This window comes from Neofelis nebulosa, chromosome 3, assembly GCF_028018385.1.
Source record: "Neofelis nebulosa isolate mNeoNeb1 chromosome 3, mNeoNeb1.pri, whole genome shotgun sequence".
In the NCBI taxonomy this organism is placed as follows: Eukaryota; Metazoa; Chordata; class Mammalia; order Carnivora; family Felidae; genus Neofelis; species Neofelis nebulosa.
In genome coordinates, this window is record NC_080784.1 from 101,253,517 (window position 1) to 101,267,797 (window position 14,281).

Consider the following 14,281-nt stretch of genomic DNA (forward strand, 5'->3'; position numbering starts at 1 on the left):
AAATGTCTTTCATGGACTATACATAACAAATCGGGCAAACTTCTCTATCCCACACTTCCCTGACTCTTTTTCTAATTGCCATGATCACTCACACTCTTTTGAACTACAAATACCATAACAGAACAAGAAAACATTGTAGCATAAATTAAAAGCACTTCTTCAAATTTCATCTCAGGGAAAATTGAGCCAAATCTAATAATCATGGCATCAAAGCTTATTCACTATTCAATTATTTTGTATTAAGACTAAAATGTCACCTTTCCACCATCAATATAGTTTACTCAAAAAAAGAGAAAAAAAACAATCACATACCATTTACTTTGTTAAGTTAACAAGAACAGGTCAATAAACCTTTATGAAACACTCATCATACATCCATTACCATGCTAGGAATTGCAAATTCTGAGAACAAGGCGATATTTAGTCTCTGAGGTATATATACCTTTCATTTCAACAACTATGTGCGCTCCTTCAGTGTGCTGCTCATTGTCACTGGCACTGGGTGTTTTCCATGGTCCGGGACCCCACATAATGGAGGTGAAATCACTGACATGTGTTCATTCTGTATTTGTAGGTGTCAAGAAGCGGAGACTGCCAGTTCCCCTTCTGCCCACTTTGAACGTACCCCTTCTTGCGCCTTTGTAAAGATGACAAAGTCAAGGAATATGAAAATGAAGTATCTAGACCAAAATTAGGAAATGGTGGAACCTGGATGTGCTTTCAGGATGTCCTACTCCAGGACTCCCATTTGTAACCACCGTACAATATGAAACTGTAAAAAGTAATTAACATTTATAACTAATTTCCGAATAATAAAAAGAGAAACAATGGAAAGACAGTGAGTCATCAAGAGCTGGAAAAAAATTAATACCTGGTGTAAATGCTATGGGCAAGGTAAAACAAGGTTTATTTTTTAGTTTTTAAAGTTTCCTTATTTACTTTGAGAAAGCTAGAGACAATACAAGTGGGGGAGGGGCAGAGAGAAAGGGAGAGAGAGAGAATCCCAAGCAGGCTCCATGCTGTCAGTGCAGAGCCCAGTGCAGGGCTCAAACTCATGAACCGCGAGATCAGGACCTAAGCCAAAACCGAGTCGGATGCTTAACTGACTGAGCAGCGCAGGTGCCCCCAAGGTTTACTTTTTGTTAAAACTTATTTATGTTGAAAGTATCAGATGCAGAGCCTAATTCAAGACATTCTTTAAGTAATAAAATGATCATAAGGTTTTATTTTAATTAAAGACACAGACACATAGAAACTGTCTTTAAAGTTTTGTATAAATGAAAATAAAAAGGACTCATAGAGTTACATTGCTTGCCAAGGTCAGGTTAAAGACATTTGTAAAACAACTTCAGTAACCAAGTTAATACATTTGAACAATTAATTCAAATGAAAATTCTATGGGAAACCGTCCAATTTTAGGCCTAGAAAATACATTGGAAACAATGCATTTTTTGGATGCTTCTGATAGATTTATGTTGTGATTTTGTGCCTATTTAAACTCCCAGATGATTCTTCAGTGTAACAACATCTCTAAAACAGGAATGATGTAGTGATGTCATGGTAAGAACTAGAAAGGCTTTCAAAACAAAGATAACAAACATGTTATTCTGTCCATACATCCACACATACAAAGTCAAACCTAATGGAGGAAAATCTTTATTAACCCCATGACCTCAGTCTACCCTGCTCACAGCTGGTTATTACTCATTCTTCAGATCCAGCCTTAAAATCTCTTTGGAAAGGCCTTCCCTGATCACCCAGTCTAAAGTAGGCCTGTTGCATTCTTTCAAATCAATCTATACTTTTCTTGTATGGTACTGTATTAGTTAGCTCAGGCTGCCATAACAAAATACCATTGTTTGGATGGCTTAACAGAAATTTATTTTCTCACAGTCTTGGAGGCTGGAAGTCTGAAATCAGAGTGCCAGTATGGTCTAGTTCTGGTGAGGGCTCTCCTCCTGGCTCACAGATACCTGTCTTCCCACTGTGTCCTCTCACGGTGAAGAAAGATCTCTGGTGTCTCTTTCTCTTCTTATAAGGTCACCAGTTCTGTCTGTCACCCTCATTACCACATTTAATCAACAACTCCTTATATGCTCTATCTCCAATATAGTCATGTAGGGGGTGGGGGAGGAGGCTTCAACATATGAATTAGAGGGGGGCACCATTCAGTCCATAACAAGCACCTACTACAATATTTCATCACTTAATAGCTCGTTTACTTATTTGATGGCTTCTCCCCCGAATTATAAGCTGTATAAACTCAGTTAAAAACTGTAGGGATGAGGGATGTACTTGCTGTGGGTACCACCGAATGTCCAGAGCTCAGCATAGTACCTGGCACAACACATTCTAGCTGAATCTTGAATGAACAAATGAATGTGGTCATGATCTGATTTTCACACAAAAATTTTTGAAATCCATCTGTTGATGCAAAGTATTCTCTTCAGGACCTTCAGGACTTATATTCCAGCACATTTCTATGCAAACATCAATCTTCCCCATTTAAACCTTGTAAAACAATATAATGCAAATTACTGCCAATTGATAATTCACAGCGATGCCTGTGGGGGATTATTTTATAATGTCATCCTTATTAATGTCCAACTTAAATCTTTTTCATGTGAAAGATGTTCTGAACAAAAAGAAGTGAAGACCAAGAAACAGTAACTGATAAAATATATCTCCAATTGAAGAACAGAAAGTCGTGTTTTAAAAATCTCAAAATAATTTTTGTAAAGAGGAACACGGAAAATTAACTGTACTGATTAAATTAATATGTCAATAAAAATAAACCCACTAATTTTCTCAGTTGTTTTACCACAGAATGGAGGAACGATCTAAGCCTCATCTGAAGAGAGGGATTTGTGGCATTGATTATATCCAGTACTGGCTTAATGAAACATTGTAGTGGCCACTTTCCCTCCGTTCTACTCTAAAATTTCAATCTAATGTGTTTTGAAGTTTAACAGTGAACTTTTATTTAGTTCCACCAATAAATTCAAATCTCCTTTTTTTCCCCACATTTATCTCAGACAGCATGCATTATTTATGCTGACAGGAATGTCTACTTCCAAGATTGAGAGACATTCAGATATAATGACAACAATAACTAAGTTTAACTGACATGAATTTTGTCTTTGGTATTACCATGGGCATTAGTAGACTAATGTTGTAAATAAACTAGCTCTGTTATTTTAATGTTACTCTTTTTGTTTCAAGTTTTTATTACATTCCAGGTAGTTAATACACAGTGTAATATGATTTCAGGTGTAGAATTTAGTGATTCATCACTTATATATAACACCCAGTGCTCATCCCAACAAATGCCTTCCTTAATGCCCATCACCCACTTACCCCATCCCCCGCCCACCTCCCCTCCAGAAAGCTTCAGTTTGTTCTCTATAGTTAAGACTCTTAACGTTGCTCTTAGGCATCTAAAAAAATGAGGATAGTAATACAGTGTTACAATTAAATGACGAAATTAACATTAAGAGCTTTTTAACTGCAAACATTTTTTATAAAATTGGGCATTTTTGTGCTCATATTCATCAAAACTCCATAAATTAAAGCACTGGCTTAAAGGATTTCTGCTCATAAATTTGTATGATGCATTAGTGGTAGAACTTTTATTTTCCACTTTTTTTCTTTCAATTTTAAGTTTATTCATTTTGAGAGATAGAGAGAGAAAGAGAGAGAAGAAGTGGGGGAGGGGCAGAGAGCTAGAGGCAGAAAGGGTCCCAACTCAAGGCTCAATCCCACAAACCATGAAATCATAACCTGAGCAGAAATTAGGAGTTGGACGCTTAACCAAACGAGGCACCTAGGTGCCCCGGACTGATTCTTTTAAAACATAAATCTGACCCCATCATTATCCTACCCAAAATCTTTCAGTGTTTGCCTGTCTCACTCAAAAAAATCCAAACTCCTTCCCTCGACTGTCAGATTTGACCCGGGCTACTCCTCCATATTCATCTACCATCTCCAGTCTTTCTCATTGTGCCTCAGTATCCCTGATTTCTTTACTATCCTTCTCACATGTTGAGGATGCACCCTCACTTGCACACTGTCGTGAGCCTAGGCATCTGCAGGTGAAGACTCATGCAGAAGGCCTCACCTGACCACTGGGTCTTTTTTTTTTTTTTAATAATTTATTGTCAAGTTAGCTAACATACAGCATATATAGTGTTGTCTTGGCTTTGGGAGTAGATTCCAATGATTCGTCCCTTACATACAACACCCAGTGCTCATCCCAACAAGTGCCCTCCTCAATGCCCATCAATGATTTTCCCTGCCCCCCATGAACCCCCGATACCCATCGACCCTCAGTTCTCTGTATTTAAGAGTGACCTATGGTTTGCCTCCCTCTCCGTTTGTAAGTTATTTTTCCTTCCCTTCCCCTATGATCTTCTGTTAAGTTTCTCAAATTCCACATGTGAGTGAAAACATAGGATATCTGTCTTTCTCTTACTGACTTATTTCACTCGGCACAATACCATCCAGTTCCATCCACATTGTTGCAAATGACAAGATTTCATTTTTACATTGCTGAGTAGTATTCCATTGTATATATATACAATGTCCAGCTCCCCCAGCATCATTTGCTAAAGAGACTTTTTTCCATTGGATATTCTTTCCTGCTTTGTTGAACATTACTTGGCCCTACATTTGAGGGTCCATTTCTGGGTTCTCTATTCTATTTCATTGATCTATGTGTCTGTTTTTGTGCCAAAACCATACTCTTTTGATGATTATACCTTTGTAGTACAGGCTAAAGTCCGGGATTGTGATGCCTCCAGCTTCGGTTTTCTTTTTCAACATTACTTTGGCTATTCGGGGTCTTTCGTAGTTCCATACAAATTTTAGGATAGTTTGTTCTAGCTTTGTGAAGAATGCTGGTATTATTTTTCTTGGAATTGCATTAAATGTGTAGATTGCTTTGGGTAGAATCAGCATTTTAACAATATTTGTTCTTCCAATCCATAAGCATGGAATGTCTTTTATTTCTTTGTGCCTTCTTCAATTTCTTTCATAAGCTTTCTACAGTTTTCAGTGTATACATCTTTTGCCTCTGGTTAGGATTATCCCTAGATATTTTATGGTTCCTGTGCAATTGTAAATAGGATAGATTCCTTCATATATCTTTCTGTTGCTTCATTATTGGTGTATAGAAATGTGACCGATTTTTGTACGTTGATTTTACGTCCTGTGACTTTGCTGAATTCCTGTGTTAGCTCTAGCAGTTTTTGGTGGAGTCTTATGGGTTTTCCACTTAGAGTATCATGCCATCTGCAAAAAGTGAAAGTTTGATTTCTTCTTTGCAAATTTGGATGCCTTTATTTAATTTTATTGCCTGATTGCTGAGGCTAGGACTTCCAATGCTATGTTAAACAACAGTGGTGAGAGTGGAAATCCCTGTCATGTTCCTGATCTCAGGGAGAAAGTTTTTCCCCACTGAAGATGATATTAGGTGTGGGCCTTTCATATATGGATTCTATGATGTTAAGGTATGTTCCCTCTATCCTGACTTTCTTGAAGGTTTTTATTAAGAAAGAATACTGTATTTTTGTCAAATACTTTTTCTGCATCAACTGACAGGATCTTATCCTCTCTTCTATTAGTGTGCTGTATCATGTTGATTGATTTGTGAGTATTGAACCAGCCCTGCAGCCCAGGGATGAATCCCATTTGATCATGGTGAATAATTCTTTTAATACACTGTTGAGTGTGATTTGCTAGTATCTTTTTGAGAATTTTTGCATTCATGTTCTTCAGTGATATTGGCCTGTAATTTTCTTTTTTAGTGACATTTTGTCTGGTTTGGGAATCAAAGTAATGCTGGCTTCATAGAATGAGTCTGGAAGCTTTCCTTCCATTTTTTGGAACAGTTTGAGAAAAATAGGTATTAACTTTGCTTTAAATGTCTGATAGAATTCCCCTGGGAAGCCATCTGGCCCAGGACTCTTATTTGTTGGGAGATTTTTGATAAACGATTCAATTTCTTCACTGGATATGGGTCTGTCCAAATTTTCTATTCTTCCTGTTTTAGTTTTGGTAGTGTGTCAGTGTCTAGGAATTTATCCATTTCTTCCAGATTGTCCAGTTTGTTGGCATATAATTTTTCATAATATTCTCTAATAATTGTTGTATTTCTGTGGTGTTGGTTGTGATCTCTCCTCTTTGATTCATGATTTTGTCTATTTGTGTTCTGTCTCTTTTCTTTTTGAGAAGTCTCACTAAGAGGTTATCAATTTTGTTTATTTGCTCAAAAAAAAAAACAGCTTAGTTTCATTGATCTGTTCTACTTTTTTTTTTTTTTTTTTTTTGATTCTATAGGGTTCATGCTCAAATCTTTATTTCTCTTCTGCTGGCTTTGGGCTTTCTTTGCTGCTGTGTTTCTAGCTCCTTTAGGTGTCAGGTTAGGTTCCGTGTTTGGGACCTTTCTTGCTTCTTGATATAGGCCTGGATTTCAATGTATTTTCCTCTTAGGACTGCCTTTGTTGCATCCCAAAGGATTTAGACTGTTGTGTTTTCATGCTCATTTGCTTCCATGTATTTTTAATTTTCTTCTTTTTTATTTCCTGGTTGACCCATTCATTCTTTAGTAGGATGTTCTTTAATGTCCACATATTCAGAAGTTTTCCAAATTTTTTTCTTGTGGTTGATTTAAAGTTTCATAACATTGTGGTCTGAAAATATGCATGGTATGATCTCAATCCTTTTATACCTATTGAGGGCTGTTTTGTGACCCAGTATGTTGTTTATTTTGGAGAATGTTCCATGTGCACTCAAGAAGAATGTATATTTTGCTGCTTTTGGATGCAAAGTTCTGAATATATCTGTTAGGTCTGTCTGGTCCAATGTGTCATTCCGAGTCACTGTTTCCTTATTGATTTTCTGCCTAGACAATCCATCCATTGCTTAAGTAGAGTGTTAAAGTCCTACAATCATGGTATTGTTATCTGTACATTTATTTATGTTTGTGATTAATTGATTTATATATTTGGGTTCTTTCACATTGGGGGCATAAACATTTACAATGGTTAGCTCTTCTTTATAGATAGAACCCTTAATTATAATATAATGCCCTTCTTCACTTCTTGTTACAGACTTTGTTTTAAAATCTAGTTTGTCAATATAAATATGGCTACTCCAGCTTTCTTTTGACTGCCAGTAGCATGATAGATAGTTCTCCATCCCCTCACTTTCAATCTGTAGGTATCCTCAGGTCTAAAATGAGTCTCTTGTAGACAACAAATAGATGGGTCTTGTTTTTTTTATCCATTCTGATACCCTATGTCTTTTGGTTGGAGCATTTAGATCATTTGCATTCAGAGTGATTATTAAAAGAAAGGGATTTAGTGTCATTATATTATTTGTAGATATCATGCTTGTGGTGATGTCTCTGGTCCTTTGTAGTCTCTGCTGCTTTCTATTCATGGAGTCCCCCTTAGGATCTCCTGCAGGACTGGTTTAGTGGGCATGAACTCTGTTAGTTTTTGTTTGTCTGAGAAAACATTTATCTCTCTTTTTATTCTGAATGACAGCCTTGCTGGATAAAGGATTCTTGACTGTATATTTTTCCTATTTAGCACACTGAATATTTCCTGTCGCTCCCTGTCACGTGTCAGTGAACAGCTCTACTATGACCCTCACATGTCTACTTTTGTGGGTTACGACCGTTTGTCCCTAGCTGCTTTCAAATTCTCTCTTTATCTTTGTATTTTGCCAGTTTCACTAGGATATGTCATGATATTGACTTGTTTTTGTTGCTTTTGAAGGGAGTTCTCTGTGCCTCTTGGACTTGGATGTCTGTGTCCTTCCCCAGATTAAGGAAGTTCTCAGCTATAATTTGTCCAAATAAACTTCTTTCTCTTCTTTTTCTGGAACTCCTATGATACAGATATTATTTTGTTTCATTGAATCACTTAGGTTTCTAATTTTCCCTTCGTGGTCTAGTAATTCTCTTTCCCTCCATTTCTCAGCTTCATCATTTTCCACAATTTTATCTTCATTTCAGCTATTCTTTCCTCAGAGAAGAGAAGGAAAGAAAAGAGAAAATAATAATAATAACAATAACAGTAATAATAATAAAATTAAAAAACTAACACACAAAACCAAAGGATAGTTTTCTGTTTGTGCCTGGGTCCAGTGGCTATGCTGGTCTGGAGGCGGGACTGTCTGGTTCAGTCAGTGTCAATCTGATTCTGGTAGATAAGCAGTTACCAAACATGAAAGGGTGGGGTTCGTATAAGCCTGTCCTGCCTTCGCTGGGGGCCTCCGTCCTGTTCTTTGAACTCCCACCCTGTTGGTGATGGGGAGGAAAATGGCAACACCCCAATCTCTCCTTCCTGGACCCGGTGTCCCAACCCACACTGTTCAGGTGACCCTCACGGAACAGCACGGGCAGTCACTGTGTTCTGTTCCACAGCCTCCTGCAACTCCTAGGTGCTCGTCTGGGATTCAAAACTCTGTGCCTTAATGGATCCCACACCATGTGGACACGGTTCTGGGTCAACAAAGGGCCTCTGGCTGGTGCCTGCAGGGTTTTTTGTCCTTGGGCAGGAAGCAATACACCCTCCTACCACAGTACTTGAGGGAGGAGATGACTCTCTCCCAGTTCGCCCTGAGAATAGGTACTGAGCCTGCGGCTGGCTCTTCTCCCCCCATAGGCACGTGCACACGGCCAGCTCTGGTCAGATGAAAGTTGTGCAACCCTGAAAACTCTGATCTTTAACCCCTAAGACTGTTTGCAAAGTAGAAACTACCTCTCTCTGTACTTCCCATTCCCCAGTCTGTGGTCCTCAGAGGTTTTTCTTTTGTCCAAAATACGATACCACATTTCCACAGCCTCTCTCTTCCTTTCATTTCTCCTTTAGTGGAGAAATGAAAGCCCCATCACCCCTGCAGTGTCTACACTGCCTGTTTTATCTCTCCCAATTTGCATACACGCACCTCTGTTCCTCCAAGCTGTCTTTTTCCACCTGTGTTGATTTTTCTGTCATTCTGCAGCCTGTATTGCTGGTATTCCAAGTGTTCTGACCTCAATACTGCTGTGTTTGAGGGACAAGGGAAATTCCAGTCCCTGTACTTCTCCACCATCTTGACTCCTCCCCCTGACTACTAGCTATTTTCCACTTTTAATGTTTCTATCATGACACTACTGGCCTCTTGCCAGCTCTCACTCTCTGCTTCAGGTGAATCTGGCCTACCAATGCGATTGTTGAATTTGAAGAAAGAAACTTGGTCCACATGGTTTAGCACGTCCTTCTTCTTCTTCTTCTTCTTCTTCTTCTTCTTCTTCTTCTTTTTGGTAGTCAGCACTATAAAAGTCCTGTATTTCCTCCACTATGTTCTCCCAGGGACAAGTTCAGCAACTGATAAAGGAGTCCTGACCCAATTTAAAACTGCTAGTGAGCTAGTGACAGGAAGCTGGATAGCCAGCATCCAACACGGCCACCAACAATGCCTCCTAGTATTCTTGCCGTTGTGTAGTACCCTCCCACAGTGAGTCTGGCTGACATATAAAACCAATAATATAATGCAGAAACAACAGCGTATAACTTCTGAGGTAACGCCGTAAAAGAAAATGTGGCTTCTCACTTGCTCTTTCTTGGGTTACTCCCTCTGAAGAAGCCAGCTGCCAATGTCATGAAGACATTCAAACAACCCAGTGGAAAGAAACCCAAAACCTCCTGCCAACAGCGGGTATCAACTTGTCAGTGATATGATGGAGCTGTCTTGGAAGCAGACCCTCTAACCCCAGTCAAGCTTCCAACCATAGCCCAAGCCAACATCTTGACGGCAACCTCATAGCCAGGACCATCCAGCTAAGCCACTTCGGAATTTTTCATCTGCAGAAAATTGATATAATAAGTTATTTTTGTTTAAGCTTCTAAATCTTGAGATAATTCTTTTTTTTTTTTTTTTTTTTTTTTTTTTATTTTTGGGACAGAGAGAGACAGAGCATGAACGGGGGAGGGGCAGAGAGAGAGGGAGACACAGAATCGGAAACAGGCTCCAGGCTCCGAGCCATCAGCCCAGAGCCTGACGCGGGGCTCGAACTCACGGACCGCGAGATCGTGACCTGGCTGAAGTCGGACGCTTAACCGACTGCGCCACCCAGGCGCCCAATCTTGAGATAATTCTTACACAGCAATAGATAATTAGTATAAGAGACTAACGGCTCTTAAACCTTACATCTATTAACACATATAAACTACACTCTCCAGTATCAGCTGGAAATATCAGCGGGGAAATTTTACCTCCCAAACACTAAATCTTTTCTCTTTTGTTGTCATTACTTCAAAACTTGAGCAGGAAAGTTTGAGTCTAGTTACTGAGTCCTCTCAAACATCTTATTGTTCCTTGCATTTTATAATGTATCCATCTTTTCAACAAGCATTCTATTGAACATCTACTAAATTCTAAGCACTGTGCAAAAAGTTTTGACAACCAAAAGAATTAGAACTTGAATAAGAACTTTCACTGAATTTGCAACTTCCATAGTATCATTTAAAAAAAACAAACAGGGGCGCCTGGGTGGCTCGGTCGGTTAAGCGTCCAACTTCGGCTCAGGTCATGATCTCACAGTCCGTGAGTTCGAGCCCCGCATCGGGCTCTGTGCTGACAGCTCAGAGCCTGGAGCCTGTTTCCGATTCTGTCTCCCTCTCTCTCTGCCCCTCCCCTGTTCATGCTCTGCCTCTCTCTGTCTCAAAAATAAATAAACGTTAAAAAAAAAAAAATTAAAAAAAAAAACAAACAAACAGGCAGAACTACTAAAAACTACTAAGTGATATCATAGAATGTTAAATTTCTATTAACTTGTTAATGAAGTATGAGGGCAGGAAGAGAATATTTCAGAAGTATAAAATAATTTACTATATTTAATTAGGATTATATTCTAAATGTAGACAGCATATGCAAGTGGGCCTATCCTCATGTTACCTCACTGATGATAACCCTACTTGAAGGACAAAGTATACTGGTTGACAGCATAGACTCCAGAACCAGATGTCCCAGTTTCTGTCTTGGCTGTGCCTCTTGGACTTGTGTGATCTTGGGCTACTTATTTACACTTTCTGCACCTTTTTCCTTAACTTTCAAATGACATTATTTGAGGATTAAATGAGTTAATAGATGTTAAGTATTTAAAATAGTGCATAACACTATTATTCTTTGATATTTATTTGTAAAATCGTTTAATTATGTTGACAATAGTTAGTCTCAACTCCCTCAAACTCTGATTCAAGCACATAAGAGTCAAGTTAATCATATATGTTACTTTCATCAGTTGGCCAAAAGATATGTTAGACATGTTATCTACCATCCCAAGAGTATCAAGAAATAACTTTGCTCTTTCTGCAGCAGATTAAGTCAGACGTTGGAATTTCTTGTGCCCATTTTTTGACTAGACAACCAGAATTACCTTCCTAAAATCATTTTATGAGGAAGAATTAATTATTTTTCACCTCTTTAAAGTGCTTACAAGTCTGGACAAAAATGCAAAATAAATAAATTGATTATTTGTCTTTTTTAAGTGAAGAATAAATCAGGCAATGCTCTATTCATATTCAAAATCAAATTGTTCAGTAGTGCCTTCTCTTTTGAATAGTTCTAAATTATTACACTAGATTTTTTATGGAACCAAACATTTGAAATATTGACCTATATATCTGATGGGCAAAGAAGTTAGTTTTCCCACTCTGTATTAGCTACAATGTGTTATCTTTTGCTCATGCAGTTCAAAATAAGAGAAGCTTTCAAAAAAGTTTTTACTGATGCATGAGAGTTTGAGATTTTGCACTGATTCATGAATACCACCATGAATGCCAATTTTGAGATCGTCCACGGACAGGAAAGAATGCTTTTTATGAGTCCAGGAGTCCAGCTAAGAAGTTCTAGCACTCTGCTGGAGCAAAACACTCTGAGACTGGTTGCTCCAAGTGCGAAGAAAGTTTGACTTTATCATGTCAACCTTCCCCCAAGGCAGCACAACTCAGTGCCAAGAAAGATTCCCTAGGTCCACAACTCCTTCCACAGGGGAAAGTGAGAATGTGTGAGCAGCTGGCTTCCTCAGCTGTGTGGAATACTGACAAAGAGACCTACTTCTTTCTCACCCCATTCAGAATACTGAGGTGATCTTACATGACTGAGAGTCAGAAACAACCTGGGAGTGCACCCTCAGCATCACTAATCATTGGGAAAATGCAAATCCAAACCACAATGAGGCATCACCTCACATCTAGGAGGATGTCTGTGATCAAAAGCAAGTGATAATAAGTGCTGGTGACGATGTGAAGAAAGGGCACTTCTGTATACTATTGGTGAGATTGTAGATTGGTACAGACACTATGGAAAATGGTGTGAAGGTGTCTCAAAAAATTAAAAATAGAAATACTATATGATCCAGCAATCCTGCTTCTGCCTATGTATCCAAAGGAAATGATATTACAATATTTAAGAAATATCTGTATTCCCATGTTCATTGCAGCATTATTCATAGTAGCTATGAGATGGAAATAACCTAAGTGGGGTACGGTATATATATATATATATATGCACATATTTATATGCACATATATATGTATATATATGTATATGTATATATGTGTATATATGTATATGTACATATGTATATATATGTGTGTATATATATATATATACATATACATATATGTGTGTGTGTGTGTGTGTGTGTGTGTATATAATGGAATATTTACCAGACTTAGGAAAGAAGAAAACCTTCCCATTTGCAAAAACATGGATGAATCTGGAGGTTATTATGCTAAGTGATAGAAATTGGAGAAAGACAAATACTGTATGATATCTTTTATATGTGGAATCATACAAACAGAGAATAAATGGTAGTTACTAGGAGCTCAAGAGTAGAGTAATTGAGGAGATGCTGGTCGATGGAAGTCTTAAGTTATAAGATGAGTATGTTCTGGGAATCTAATGTATAGCATGGAGACTACAGTTAATAACACAATATTATGTACTTAAAATTTAAAAGAAAGTAAATCTTAATTGTTCTTACACACACGCACACACACACACACACACACGCACGGCAACCTTTTGAGGTGACGGATGTGTTAATTAATCTCATCGTGGTAATCATTTCACAAAGTATATGTGTATCAAATCATCACATTGTACACTATGTATATGTGTATATATACAGAATTTTATTTGCCAGTTATACCTCAATAAAGCTGGAAAACATATGAAAGAATAAAGCGATAATAACTATAAGAAAAGGTATTGTGATATAGGCATGAATAGGCATGGATCAAGTCTTAAAGAAATATAGGAGAGAGTAGAGATGGCCACCGAGAATGTAATATGTTGTCTAGAACTTAAGTATTTGATAGCTAGATGTCAGAAAGGACAGAAAGGGAGAAGGTGGAGGGTACTTTGGAAAATTAAAGAACAGCTTGAACTACGACAAAACAAATGAGTTAATGAACATGTCCAGGAGAAGTAAGTTATAGCCAGATGAGGACAGGCCATTAGACACATTAATTAGTCTTTATCTTCAGACTAAGGTTAGTAAACTTTCTCTCATGGACCAAATCTGACTTGCCTCCTGCTTTTGTAAGTAAGGCTTTACAGGAACATAGCCACAACTACTTGTCTTAAGTATTTGTCCATGCCAGCTTCACTCTGCAGCAAGGCAAGTAGTTGTGACAGAGTTCACATGGGCAGCAAATCCTAAAATATTGATTACCAGACTCTTCACAGAAAATATTTGCTGACCTCTGCTATACATCACAGCAGCAAAATGAAAAAAAAAAACAAAAACAAAAATGAACAGTGGCATAAGACAGCAAAGTGTTTACTGAGGTTTAAAAAAAATAATAATGCTTATTTGTTTTTGAGACGGAGAGACAGAGACAGAGCACAAGTGGAGGAGGGGCAGAGAGAGGGAGACACAGAATCCAAAGCAGGCTCCAGGCTCTGAGCTGTCAGCACAGAGCCTGACGCAGGCTCGAACCCAAGAACCGTGACATCAGGACCTGAGCCGAAGTCAGACACTTCACTGACTGAGCCACCCCTATGCCCCTTGACTGAGGCTTTTCCCCCCTTAATAATTAGTTTTTAGAAACAGAATTCTTATAAATAGAAAAACTTATGTAGTGCTTTTATATGTGTTACCTCATTTAAAACTATACAAATTATATATTAAATTATAAATCTGTTACTTCCTCTACTATATCGCAAGTGCCTCAATAAATACATGTGTTACCAAGATGGAGTAGGTAGCACCTTATCCATA